This window comes from Bison bison, unplaced genomic scaffold (genome assembly GCF_000754665.1).
Source record: "Bison bison bison isolate TAMUID 2011002044 unplaced genomic scaffold, Bison_UMD1.0 scf7180017864451, whole genome shotgun sequence".
Taxonomy (NCBI): domain Eukaryota; kingdom Metazoa; phylum Chordata; class Mammalia; order Artiodactyla; family Bovidae; genus Bison; species Bison bison.
In genome coordinates, this window is record NW_011495013.1 from 1,134,462 (window position 1) to 1,149,204 (window position 14,743).

Sequence of the window (14,743 nt, forward strand, 5' to 3'; positions counted from 1 at the left end):
CTAAAGAGGCCGAATTCCTGCTCTTGACAAAGGATCTGCTTTCATTAGTTCTTTCTAACTAAACAAATCCTGAGGGCTGGGAGTCAGTCTCTGTTTCTCTACCTGGGTTTTTATACTCTGGGAACAAAGAACCACATTCTAGGAGCTGTTGATAATCATAGATAAACCCCCATCCTCCTGGAGTGACAAATATCACTAGAAAATTTGGGGTAAATATTTTACATTATGCACATGTATTATGAGGGCTTTCCTGGTGGCTCAGATGGTAAAGAATCTGTCTGCAATACAAGAGACCTGGGTTTGATCCCTGGGTCAGGAAGATCCCCTGGAGAAAGGAATGGCAACCCACTCCAGTATTCTTGCCTGGAGAATTCCATGGACAGAGGAGCCTGGCAGGCTATGGTCCGTGGGTCACATAGAGTCGGACATGAATGAGCAACTAACATTTCCACTTTCATGTGTATTATAAAGTAGAGTACAAGATGGGCAAAAATTTTAGATGTAATATATGACCTTAATAGGCATGTCTCTCCTGAAGCAGGCAATGAGGCCCCCCCAACTCCATGTTCAAGTTCCTTCTCTATGGAGGGTGCTGAGGTGGGAAAGTTTGATCCAGGTTGGAGAGTTTGATGAGCAGACAGAGTTGGTGATGGTTACTTCCACAAGGGGCTTCGCTTACCGCTCAGCTGGTAAAGAATCCGCCTGCAATGTGGAAGACCTGGGTTCGATCCCTGGGTTGGGAAGATCCCCTGGAGAAGGAAAAGGCTACCCACTCCAGTATTCTGGCCTGAATTCCATGGACTGTATAGTCCATGGGGTCACAAAGAGTCGGACATGACTGAGCAACTTTCACTTTCCACAAGAGAAGGAAACAGCTTTCAATCCTCAGACCAAGGCAAGAAAAGGAAAGAAGCTGGAGTTCCACCAAACCAATTTAATGTTTCTATTCCTTCCCTTTATAATGACTAACAGGTTTGAGGACTTATTTGCTCAGCACTTTATAAGCATAAGCTCATTTAATCCCAGCAACACTCTGTGAGGTGGGTACTGTGAGCAGCCTCAACTTACATGTGGGAAAAGGGAAATTCAGTCAGGTGAAATAACCACCAAGGGAATTGGAAAATATGTGGGTTTTGGCATCCACCTCCACATGCTGTGTCTTCTCCACTCTTTGTACTGAAAATGTGGGACATATAAAAATAGAGAGAGCCAGGAACTTGATATCTCCAGGATAAAATGTCACTCACTGAACTCAAAAAGGGCTGAAATCCTGCCTGAATTAGAACATTTCATTTCCTCTCTTTTACCCTAATGATCATTTGATATTTCTGTTCTCTCAATTTTATATTTTTCAGTTGGGTATTTTAAATGAAAAACTTTGACTTCTTTCTCTTGCCATGATGTATTTAGTTCTCTCTTATCATCTGCATCAATTTTGCCCTGGATATAACCTCTTAGGCCTGGTATATTATGTAAAAATAAAGATAAGTTTGAAAATATTAGAGATAAGAATGCGCAGGTTTCACTAGTCTAGAGGTCATAAAGAATCTCTGCATAAAGGTAATATTTTGTTTATTTCTTTCTTAAAAATTTGCCAGGTTCAGTGTATACTTTTCATCTGTCTGTGAAAAAAAGATTTAAATGCTATTTCAGATCTCATAAATACAATCTCAAATCTATAACCTCAAATCTTACAGGAGAAATGATGGAGGGTTGACTTATTCCTCCCTCATCAATATCATTTTAAAAAAATGGTTCAGTACTTTCTTCCTACTCTGCTGAGTTGCTGGGCATAAATCCAGGAATATGAGGCATATCTAGCCAGACTCCGAAGATGATTACTATTCCTTTCTGGCTTGAAGTTTTATAAGTCAGTCTCATGTATCAATTAATGTTCATATTGATATATTTCCCCAGAGTATTCTAGCTTGCCTTTGTGATATGGGAGCTGCTGTCACAGTTTCTTGTATCTCCTTAAATAATTTGCCCTGGTGGATACAGAACATTATTTTTTCATAGGTAAGTTAGCCAAGATCCTCAGAAATTTTCTCAAAGCATATGGTTTCTAACATTTAAGTTTACATGCATACAGTACAATAGTTATACACAATTAAAATCAATTTAAACAGATGATTTAAAACACTATGAAGTACAGATGGCCAGGAGGCACATGAAAAGATGCTTAGCATTACTAATTATTAGAGAAATGCAATCAGAACTATAATGAGGTATCACCTCACACGGGTCAGAATAGCCATCGTCAAAAAGTCTACAAACGATAATGCTGGAGGGTGTGCGGAGAAAAGGGAACGCTCTTACACTGTTGGTAGGAATGTAAACTGGTATAGCCACTATGAAGAACAGTATGTAAGTGTATCTGTATATGTATACATACACAATGGAATGGTATGGCTGAGTCCCTTTCCTGTTCACCTGAAACTATCACAACAATTGTTAATCGGGTACACCCCAAGACAAAATAAAAAGTTAAAAAAAGAATGAAAAATGTCATTTGCAGCAACGTGCATGAACCTAGAAACCATCAAACAAGTGAAATAGGTCAGACAGAGAAGGACAGAGATCGTATGATATTGCTCACATGTAGAATCTAAAAGAAAACAAGATACAAATGAACTTATTTCCAAAACAGAAAGAGACTCACAAACACAGAATACAAATTTACAGTTACCAAAAGGAAAAGGGGGTGAAGAAAGGGATACATTAGGAGGCTAGGATTAACATATATACACTACTATGTATAAAATAGATAACCATCAAGGACCTAGCTCAGGGAACTATACTCAGTATTATGTAATAATCTATAAAGGAAAAGAATATGGAAAAGAAGATATCTTTATATGAATTGCTGCGCTGTATACTTGAAGCTTGGGTTTCCCCAGTGGCTCAGCAGTAAAGAATCTGCCTACAATGCAGGAGATGCAGGAGACATAGGTTTGATCTCTAGGAAGAGTCCCTGGAGGAAAAAATGACAACCCATTCCAGTGTTTTCACCTGGAAAATCCCATGAACACAGGAGCACAGTGGGCTACAATCCATGGGGTCGCAAAGAGTCGGACACAACTGAGCACGTATATACACCTGAAACTTACATGATATTATAAATCAATTATACTGCAACAAAAATTTAAAACATCACTATGAAGGTCTTTCTGACAAGCGTTCAATAATTCAATACATTTTTCAGGGTATTATCTTATTGCTTATTATATAAATCCTTCTCCATGTTTTTAAGCTTGTTTTTGATATGTAGACAACTCCTAAACTACTAACTAAACTTTGCAGATACTAACACTTATGTGATCTCTTAGATACAAAGACATCACATAAGCCTAATAGATATAAATAAATAATAAATATAAATATATTAATTGGAAACCAGGCTATAACAATGTGGCAGTTTTAGATAATCACCAATCAAGCATCTTGGCTGGAGTTCCACGCATTACTCTGGCAATCTAGGCCTCTTAGAATAGAAAGTAGTGGTAACAAAAGTGATGATGAAGATTCACCGCAAATGAATACTTTGAAGAATAAAACTGGAGGGGGGAAAAAAAAGGAAGGAAGGAGGAAAAAGGAGCAGAGAAGGGAGGCAGGGATGAAAGGGGAAGGACCCAAGCTACAAGCGGTTCCCTTTAATCTCAGTTCAGGCATCTTCTAAAGAGGACAGCAATTCAAGGGAAATCAAAGGCAGTTTCTAGAGAAATAGATTTCTTTGTTCTGACAAGTTGAAAGATGCTGTGTTGAAGGAAGCTTTTGCCAAGACATACCACATTGGATCTTCTGTCCAAGGCCATCATCAAGGTCAAGTTAATGGCCAGGACTTCTGAAAAATGCGGTCTTAGTGAAATCTAAAAGGAGACTTAATGCTCTTTCCAATAGCCACATAAATCAAGAGGCATGTGGCATAGTGGGTTTCCGTCCTACTTTGACCACTCATTGGTATTATAACTCTTGGCAATTCATATAACCATTTGGAGCTTCACTTTTTACATGTTGAGGTGACAAGCAGACATGGAGTGAAATTCCAGGTCCATCTATCATTACTCTGTGGTTTTAGGAAAGTTACATAACTTCAATGAATTGATTTCTTCAGCCATAAGATGTGAATAAGACATAAAGAAATCGTTCAGAAGTAGCCTGACCAAAAAAAAAGTACATAATGTATGATTCTATTTATATAAAGCTGTAGAAAATGCCAACTGATCTACAGTGACAGAAAGCAGATCAATGGTTGTTTGAGGAGCTGGGAAGCAGGGAAAGATAGGGAACAGAGAAAACTCTGAGCTGGCAGACCTGTCCGTGATCTTGATTTGGTGATGGTTTCACCAGTGATATGTCTGCCAGAACATCGAGTTATACATTAAACATTGTGAACATTTACTGTTTGTCAATTATACCTCAATAAAGCTGTTTTTTAAAAGGGTGAGAGGGTTAAATGAGATAGTATGTACAAAACAATTAGCGCAGCATGTGGTACAAGAAAAAGTCTCCAGAAATAGGAGTTCCCTTCCCCACTGATGTCAAAGGGCCATTTAAAATGGTACTGTACCCCATAAACATCCACCAGTTCTATCAACACTGAAATCTTCCCAGAAGTTTTGTAGTCAGATAAATATTTTCAAAGAAAAATAGGGGACAACATGAAAATAACTCTGTGATTTTTTAAGGACATTATTTCTGTGGCTTTCTTTCAAACGTTTATTAGAAGCATATTTTCATAGTTGGAATCACATTGGATATAAGACTTGCATGCTACTTTGCACACCCTGTTTTATAGTAAAATGTCTTGTATGTTGTTTTTAATGACTGCCTTGTAATTTTTTTCAATGGTATGAATTCTGGATATATTTTGAAGACAGAGTGGCTAGGATTTGCTGACAGATTGAGTTGGGGCATAAGAGAAAGAGAACTCAGAGATGACACCAAGGTTTCTGGCATGAGCCAGAAGTTCTGTGAAGTTTCTGGGATGTGGAAGAGTGTGAAAAGGGCAGATTTGAGGAGAGGATGAGGAATTCAGTTTTGGACAATTTAGGTATTAAATATCAACATGGAGATGTGGAATGATAGTTGGACTTAAGATCAGAGGGGAGGTCTGGTTGGAGATAAAAATTTTCCTAATGGGGTTTAAGGTTACAGGGCTGAATGAGTTCTTCAAGGGCATGAGTATAAATAAACTGAAGAGGTTCAACCGCTGAGTCATGGGAGCCATCTAGAGTCAGAGATCATGGAGCTGAAGAGGAATCAGCAAAGGAGACAGAAAAGGAGTGGCAATGAGGAGAGAGGAAATCCCAGAGAGCTGGTTGTCCACAATGTTTTTAAGAGAGAATGCTGCTAGTCATTCAAGTAAGAGGAGAAAAAAAAATAATTCTTGAAGTAAGGAGTGGCTGTATCAAGGGCAATTTTGGTGGAGTGTTGTGAGCCAAACTACTATTGGAATGGATTCAAAAGGTTATGGTAAATAGAAGTTTCTCCAAAGAAGAATAAGCACATGAAAAGATGCTCAACACTAGTTGGTCTCAGGGAGACACATCAAAATGACAATGAAATATACCACCTTACATCTGAGGATGGCTGCAATCAACATGGAAATAAGTGTTGGTGAAGATGTGGAGAATCACTTTTATAAACGGGTACATTTCAGACATTCTTACACTGTCATTTTCCCTGATATATCAGCTAGCATTCCCTCTTTTATTTTCTCAAGAATGATTAATGTAAGAATAGAATGATCTTTTCCCCAAATATTTGGTAAGACTCACCATAAAAGCATTTAAGCCTGGGAGTCTGGGTATTTCTTCTTGGAAAGATGTAAAATGACAGTTTTATTTGGGTTTACAATACAGTTTTCTATATTTTCCTAGGTATTTGAAAATTTTCTCTGTTTTGAAATTTATTGGCATAAAATTGTTCATAGTACTATACCCTGTCTTTTAAATTCATAATGTATATGTGATTCCCACTCTACATCCTTAATATTGTCTCTTTCTGCCTTATCTCTTTGACCTCCATAATCCAGATGATTTTATTACTCTTTTAAAAAAACTTGTTTTTGATGACTTGTACTTGTATTTTCCTATATCATCTATTTCTGCTCCTTATTACCTATTTTCTTCTACTTGCCTTGAAGCTATTTTGTTGTTCTTTTTCTAACTTTTCAGTTGGATGCCTAGCTCACTACTTTTCCACATTTCTTCTTTTCTAATATAAGCATTTAATGTGATGAATTTCCCTCAAACATTACTTTCACTGTATCTCCTAAATTTTGACATTAAACTTTTATGATTGCTTAGTTCTAAATATTTTCAAATTTCAAGGATGACTTTGACCCATGATTTACTAGAGTGTGCATTTAATTTCCAAAGTTAATTTTAAAACTCTCACTTGTCATTTTATTATTTGTATTTGAATTCATTGCATTGTAATTATAAAACGTGGTCTGCATGATACTGATTCTAGAAAATCTGTTGAGTCATGCTTTATGACTTGGCACTTAATCAATGTTTGTAAATGTTCCACAAATGCTTGAGAAGAATGCACATTTTTAAATTGTTGGGTAGAGTTTTACATACATCCATTAGATTAAGATTATTTATTGCAGCATTTAATTTTGCTTTTTAATCTTCTATATGTCACAAACTCAGTTCGGTGAGCTGGGGGAGACACAGAGAGAGACAGGGAGAGAGGGAAAGGGAGAGAAGAGAGCTGCTAGGCATCAGAATAACTGGTGAAAACAAGCCAAAAATGCAAGAGGTAAGCCTTTAACCACTTCAGGCTTTGGTACAAGCAAGTGATTAAATGAGACCAAGTGCAGTCTCCTCTGGTTCTGCTCCAGGGCAGCTGGGTCAGTGCTGATGTGGGGATCATCCCACTGCTGATCAAGTCCTGGAACAGAAGCCTCCAATAGGTTTATGGCCCCTGGAGTCAGGGCTGAGGGAGGAGGGGAGGGTGTGACATGGAAAACTACCAAGTAAGCCTGAGCAAGAGTGCCTTTGAGGGTTGCCCTCTGCTCCCCATAAGGAGGCCTCAACCCAGCACCCAAAGACCTCTGCCCAAGGCTTAGATAAAGGCTTAGAAATAAAGGCTCAGGAGTAGGAATGCAAATATGCGAAAGAACGTGATTGGCCAGAGGGGCCCAAGTCCTTGACTGTGACTCCTCTCAGAGGCTGCAATAAATACATTGGCTTTGCCCCAAGTCTGATGTAGGATGGCATGCTTCCCCAAGAGCTGCCAGGTGAAGCCTTGGTAACTGCCTGTGGTCAGACCTGCAAAATCAAACCAGACACTATACTCCTCACTCTTTGCTAGCTTCCCAGGTGGCTCAGTGGTAAAGAATCCACCCACAAGGCAGGAGACACAGGGCACACAGGTGCGATCCCTGGGTAGGAAGATCCCTTGGGGTAGGAGATGGCAACCCCCTTCAGTATCCTTGCCTAGAAAATACCACTGACACAGGGACCTGGCAGGCTACAGCCCATGGGGTTACAAAGGTTGGACACACCGGAGCACACACACACACTCCTCACCATATTGTCAGCTGGACATAAATAACTGAGAAAGGGGAGTTCATGGTAACCATGGATTTATCTACTTTCCCCTGCAGTTTTATCAGTTTTTGTTTTACACATCTGAGGCCACTTTATTAGGAGCGTGCATCTTTAGAATTGTTGTATCTTCCTGCTGAATTAAATAATCATAATGATACCCTTTATCTCTAATCACGCTACTACTTAGCAATACATTATGCTATTAATATAGTTACACTAGGTTTCTTTGGTTAATAATTTTGCTGGAAAGCTTTCCCTTCCTTTTACTTTTGATCTTGCCATATCCTTATGCTTTAGATATGTCTCTTAAAAATGACACATATCTAGATTTTAAAAACCTAATTTGATCAAACATCTAAGTTTTGTCCATTTATATTTAATATGACTTTTAAATTGGGGCTTTCTTCTATTTTTATATCTTACCTTCTTATTCCTATTTGCCTTGGATTTTCCACGTTTTTGTCCCTCATATGTTGCTTGTTGGGGGCAACATATTATTTTAATCCCTTTTCTCAGACCATCTACTGGATCATTTTCTTTCATTTATCTCTAGTTATTTGGATTTATGTGCTTTTTAAAATTTTCTTTATTAATTTCTTTTGAGATGTTACTTACCATGACTAAATAACTTACCAAAGCCTAACAAGTAATTTCTTAACCTCTGCCAGAACAATAAAGAAGCTTTGAATACTTTCATTCTCCCTGCATTTGTCACATCATACAATTATGCAAAATAGAATGTTAGCACTATTCTATCTATTGATATTTAGATTTACATGTATGCTATTATTTTTTAATACTTTTTTTGAAAGACTGATTTTATTTATTTTTGGTCACATAGTGTGGCATGTGGGATCTTAGTTCCCAGACCAGGGATCACACCTGTACCCCCTGAATTGAAAGTTCAGAGTCGCAACCATTGAACCATCAGGAAAGTCCCCCACTGATGATCTCAGGCCATCTACTGGATCATTTTCTTTCTTCTTTTATTACATCCTTTAGAAGTTTATTTTGTACGAGTCTCAAAGTAGTAAACTCAGCTTCTGTTAATACATACATTTTTTTCACCTTGGCTTCCCTTGTGGCTCAGCTAGTAAAGAATCCGCCTGCAATATGGGAGACCTGGGTTCGATCCCAGGGTTGGGAATATCCCCTGGAAAAGGAAAAGGCTATCCACTCCAGTATTCTGGCCTGGAGAATTCCATGAACTGCATAGTCCACGGGTTGCAAAGAGTTGGACATGACTGAGTGACTTTCACTTTTCACCTTTGTTTTTGAAAAACAGTTTTGCTGAGTAAGTTCAAGGATGACAGTCATTCTCTCTCAACACTTTGGAGTTATGTATTATTTCACTGTTTCCTGGTTTTCTTGGTTGAAGAGACTAATGTCATTTTCATTTATGCTTTCTTTGTGGGTGATTTAAAAATTTCTCTTTGTTCCTTCTTGAGATACAATGTGGATTTCTTTTTACTTTTCCTTCTTGAGATATAGTGTGCTTCCCACTCTCCTTAAGTGATTGGGGTGCTTTTACTGATAGGTGTGAGGTTCAGTTTTGGTCAGTTTTCACAAGGGCCATTTTCAAGAGGTAGGGGCTCTTGATGAAAGTTTGGCAGCTGATAAAAAGAAATAAAGAGAGTACATGCTTCTGGCATCATGGCTGACCTAAGCCCTTCCAATGAAGGTCTACTGATACTCTACGTAGGAAACACTATACAAAATACTGCTGATCTCATAAGAGGCAAAGGAGTTCTCCAAGAACAACTTCCCTTCCTCCTCTTTGCCCTCAACATTCCCCAGAAGAGTATAGATTTGAGCTGGAGTCTAAGAAAGCCGTATGGAGTTGGGGCCAAAACAGTGGGCAACCAGGTTAGAAAGAAGAGGAGAATAAATTTCAGTAGGAACAGGGTTTGCTACACAAACGGCCGAGTATCAGAAGGAATATACGGAGAAATGAAACTGTAAATTTCTTAGAGTAGTGAATTTATGTACAAATTGAGGGTTTTTGTTTTAATTCCTTCATATTCTTAGGCCACTGAAACCAAGACACTAGACATCTATATATTGATTTATTCACTCAAAAGGTTCTGAAAAAAATGCCTGGTTAGGTCTTAAAACTCAGCAGTACTCTTGAGAAGGTATTTCTTCCTGGTATATTTATAGATATAAATATTTTCTGCTTAGCATATCCCTCATATGCTAATCTCATGGATTAGCATATGTAACATATATATGTAACAAGCATATATGTAAAAGGATATATGTAACATATCCTTTATATATATATCCATATATATGTAAAAGGGTATATGTAACAAACAGCTCTGAAGCACCCTTCATAAACCAATTTTAACAGATAAATCTTATCTATTATATCCTGGAGAAGGCAATGGCACCGTACTCCAGTACGCTTGCCTGGAAAATCCTATGGACGGAGGAGCCTGGTAGGCTGCAGTCTGTGGGGTCGATAAGAGTCGGACACAACTGAGCGACTTCACTTTCACTTTTCACTTTCATGCACTGGAGAAGGAAATGGCAACCTACTCCAGTGTTCTTGCCTGGAGAATCCCAGGGACGGGGGAGCCTGGTGGGCTGCCATCTGTGGGGTTTCACAGAGTCAGACACGACTGAAGTGACTTAGCAGCAGCAGCAGCAACCACATAACACAGGCCTAATGGCCAAAGTTAAGGAATTAGGGGCTTCCCTGGAGCCTAGTGGTAAAGAATCTGCCTGTCAATGCAGGAGACACAGGTTCGATCCCTGATCTGAGAACAGCCCACATGCTGCAGAGCAACTAAGCCCCTGATCCGTAACTATTGAGCCTGCACTCTAGAGCCCAGGAGCTGCAACTGCTGAAGCCGGCACCCTAGAGCCCATGCTCCACAAGAGAAACCACGCAACGGGAAGCCTGCGCACCACCACTAGAGTGGCCCCCCGCCACAACTAGAGAAAAGCCAGCACAGCAAGTAGGGCACAGTACAGCCTAAAATAAATATAATATAATAATAATAAAATTAAGGAATTAGAGATGAAACTATAGTTAACCCAGACCTTTATATAATCTGGACTATACATCTTTCATTTTCTGCTGTTCGAGTTCCTTGGAATGCTAGAATTGGGAGAAATCATAGTGTTCATGCAATTCTACTGATTTTTTTTTTTTTTTGCTCATTTTACTGTTGAGGAAACTGGGATGCAAAAAAGTTAAACAGTTAATTAAACTATTTACATGTTTGATGGCTGATCTAAGCCCACCAAAGTCACCTGATTCCAATTTCACAGCTCCACAAGAAGCAGTAACTGAGGGACAGCAGGGCAAGGTCTCTATTTCACTGGTCCTGAGAGTGCCTCTTGTTCTCTGCTACCAGTTGCTGCTGCTGCTGCTAAGTCGCTTCAGTCGTGTCCGACTCTGTGCAACCCCATAGACGGCAGCCCACCAGGCTCCCCGTCCCTGGGATTCTCCAGGCAAGAACACTGGAGTGGGTTGCCATTGCCTTCTCTGCTATCAGTTGCTAGCTGTGTCTTATTACTCCTATGAACTAAAGCCCTTCCTCTATACCTTAAGAACATACGCATTTATTTTTCACTGTGGACAGTGCATGCTGCGAGCTCTCCTGAACACAAGCTGATCATGAAGAGCTTGATAAAAAAAAGAAGAAAGCAAAGACACTAGTGTTTCCTTGTGTCTAAGATACACTTGTTTTTCATATTTAAACATTTTTGAAAAGAGAGGTGCCTGACAACTGACCAATACATTTGATGCACCGGATCCCCCCTCCCTCTCCAAAGAAGCTCTTAAATTGATCATCTATCTTAAAATTGATGATGTTTCAAAGCCCAGAACACATGGTCTATGCCTTATGGCTGTTATCTGCTAACCTCCTCCCCAACCCAGGTAAGCCTAGTATAGTGTCTGACACAAGTAGGTGCTCAAGAAAACCCTGTGTTGAATGAATATGATTCTATGAAGTAAGGTATAATTCGGTGAGGACATGCATTCTCCTCCCTCATGTTTCTTTCCCTTCGGACACACCTGTAAATACAGAGTTAAGGACCTGCTCTTTAGGAAACAGGAGGAAACTTGACTTTATCATAGGAACTAACTGCAGTAACTTCTTTGCATTATATATAATTCTATTGTGTTATTTTTAACTTTAACATATCTGGATGTCAGAACCTTGCTTCAGGGGAAACATTATTGACAGAGGAATTGCCAAGAAAGTTAAAAAAAAATGTTGAGGCAGTACTCTGTCAATAATTTATGTGCTGATTATAAATTCAAACTAAACTCTTAGACCTCAAAGTGAGCCATGCTTTTCAAAGAGTTGGGTGACTTGCTCTGGCCCTGGACATCGTGAAAATTAGTTAAGTTCCTTCTCAGAGGCTGATCTTCATGCTTACTATGACTAAGGCTGTAAGGCTAGCCCTTAGACGGAAGTAGCCAGGACAGTTGAACATGCACAGGTTTTTAAACCAAATAAAATTGGGTTGCAACCCAGAGTCAGACAGTTAGTAGTTGTGTGACTTCTAGCAATTTAAACAGCCTCTCCAAGCCCTCAGTTTATTTACCTGCAAAATCTAGGTAGAAATATGAACATCAGAGGGTTGGTCTGAGGATTCAATGGGGATGACAAATACAATGTCCTTTGTATAATAAAAATAAAGCTAGTACACTTTCTATCTTCATCTCCCTTCTTGGGTAACTTCTGACTTCAGTCAGAAATACCCACTTCTCAAAATATTTGGGGAGTACTGCTCCAGGGCATTGGAGAAGGAAATGGCAACCCACTCCAGTGTTCTTGCCTGGAGAATCCCAGGGACAGGGGAGCCTGGTGGGCTGCCGTCTATGGGGTCGCACAGAGTCAGACACGACTGAAGCGACTTAGCAGCAGCAGCAGCTCCAGGGCTCAAGTCACTTGCCTTCATAAAGACAATGTGTACTCTACCCCTTCAACTTCCCAGGTGGTGCTAGTGGTAGCCTGCCTGCCAATGCAGGTTAGATATAATAGACACAGTTCAACCCCTGGGTTGGGAAGATTCCCAGGAGGAGGAAACAGCAACCCCCTCCAGTATTCTTGCCTGTAGAATCCCATGGACAGAGGAACCTGGTGGGCTACACAGTTCATAGGGGCGCAAAGAGTCAGACTAACGACTTTCATTTTCGACTAACCATTTCACTTTCACAAGAACATACAGCTTTTATGATGTGCATTAAAACAAATAACTGTTCCAGGTTTGTGATTCACCTAAAATCATGTCATGTACCGCTATTAACATGACTGCACTATACCAATGCAGGAATCCAAAACTCCTCTAGGTATTTTAGACAGAATGGGACTTAATACAGGGAAATACCTATTTACAAAACCACTGGGAGTGCTGAAGGACTAGCCTTAGGGATGAGGCTTCAGGATTGCTTCCATACACTCTAGAACTGTTCTACCAAGGTCATTTGAATATCTGTCTTATTAGTGATTAGAATCAAAACAAGGTTATTTTTTAAAGGGTCCGTCCCAAATCTTTATTGTTGCTAAAAACGAAAACCACTTATGATAAAAATCCTACTTCTGGTGAATCAGAAATGTCCTCTTTAGTTATGAAGGACAGCTTATCCACTCACTGATTTTATTTTTCCACGTATAACAGGTCTATTCCATGTTTATGCTGCACGTTTAATTGATTTTTTAACATATTTTTCCTTCTGATCTTTGTCTATTAATTTTTAATGATTATAAACAAAATGTTGTGGACTTATTTTTCACTTGATATTTTCCAATTACATACTTTCAAAACCACAGAATCAAAACCAAGTGACTATAAAGGCAAACTGTATAATGATGATCAATGCACAGAGCTTCATACATATCCCTATTACAATTTTAACAGCTTTGCTAAGATATATTCACCCACTGAAAGTTTTTTGGTATATTCATAGGGGTGTACAACCATTTTGTACAACCAAAAATCTCTCTATCAAATTTCGCCATCTTCTTTCAACTTATTTCTCTGAGCCGCACAATTCTGCTATTTAGATTGCTTATTCTTGCTTGCATGCGTGCACTCTCAGCGCCAGTAAAACTGCACAAGATGGGGTCAGAACTACTGCCAGGTGGCTGCAGGCTGAGATTACTCCATTCAGCAGTACTTCCTTTTTTAAAGGGAAAGTAACTTAAATAAGCTCTACAACCACTTCAACTACAATATCAAGGGATGGCAACTCAGGCAGTATGAAGAAAGAACACACTGAGAAGTGTTCTACCAGTCCATCTGGCTAGCAAGTCCAAAAGAAAAGGAGATAAGTGCTGGTAGACATCACTTGTTCTAGATGCAACCATTCTATTTTTCCTAAGAGTTTATTAATTATGAGTCTGAGAATTTGGCTAACCACTGATATTAAATCTCCAGAGCTAAATATATTCTCCCTTTACCATCTCTTTTTGTTTTTTAAAGATCAGAATACAGTTTGTTCATGTCCAGTCTATGGCATCTTCTTGTAGGCAGGGAGCTATTTTATTCATTGCTCTGATGCTTCCTGACACATAATAGGGCCCTGATATATATATATATATATATATATATTTGTTGAATGAATGAATGAATGAATGAATGACTACGTTTAATAACGATCCCTCAAAATGTTATCATTACCTCTTTTACTATTTACTTTGGTAATAACTGTCATCTGCTAACTTCTATGGGTCTATCAGCCTTATGTTAAATGTCGCTTCCTTTGGGAAGCCCTCCTGATTCCCTAGGCTAAGTGCCCCGAGCTCAACTTCCTCCCACACCATTCTTATTAACTGATAAGAGCTCCATGTCAGAAGCTATTCTGTCACCTATGTATCCCCATCACACAGTAGGTTAGGTGCTTAATCAGTGCTTGCTGAAAAAATGATGTAAATTGGGATGTAATTTGTCCTGTCTTAAAGGCAAGAATGAATTTAATGTAGCCAACTATTTTTGTACTACTATTCATCTGTCTTGACTTTCTTTTTTTTTAAGAAGCAACTTTACTGAGGCATAATTTACATACTATAACATTCATCCATTAAATTCTTCTTACAAATATCATTTCCTCTCTTATTTTCCATGTGAAGGTAATTTTTTCTGATAGCAAAAATGGGAAGAAAATAGAAGTGGGATGTAGTAGAGATTTGGATAGAGAATGGACTCGTTGAGTC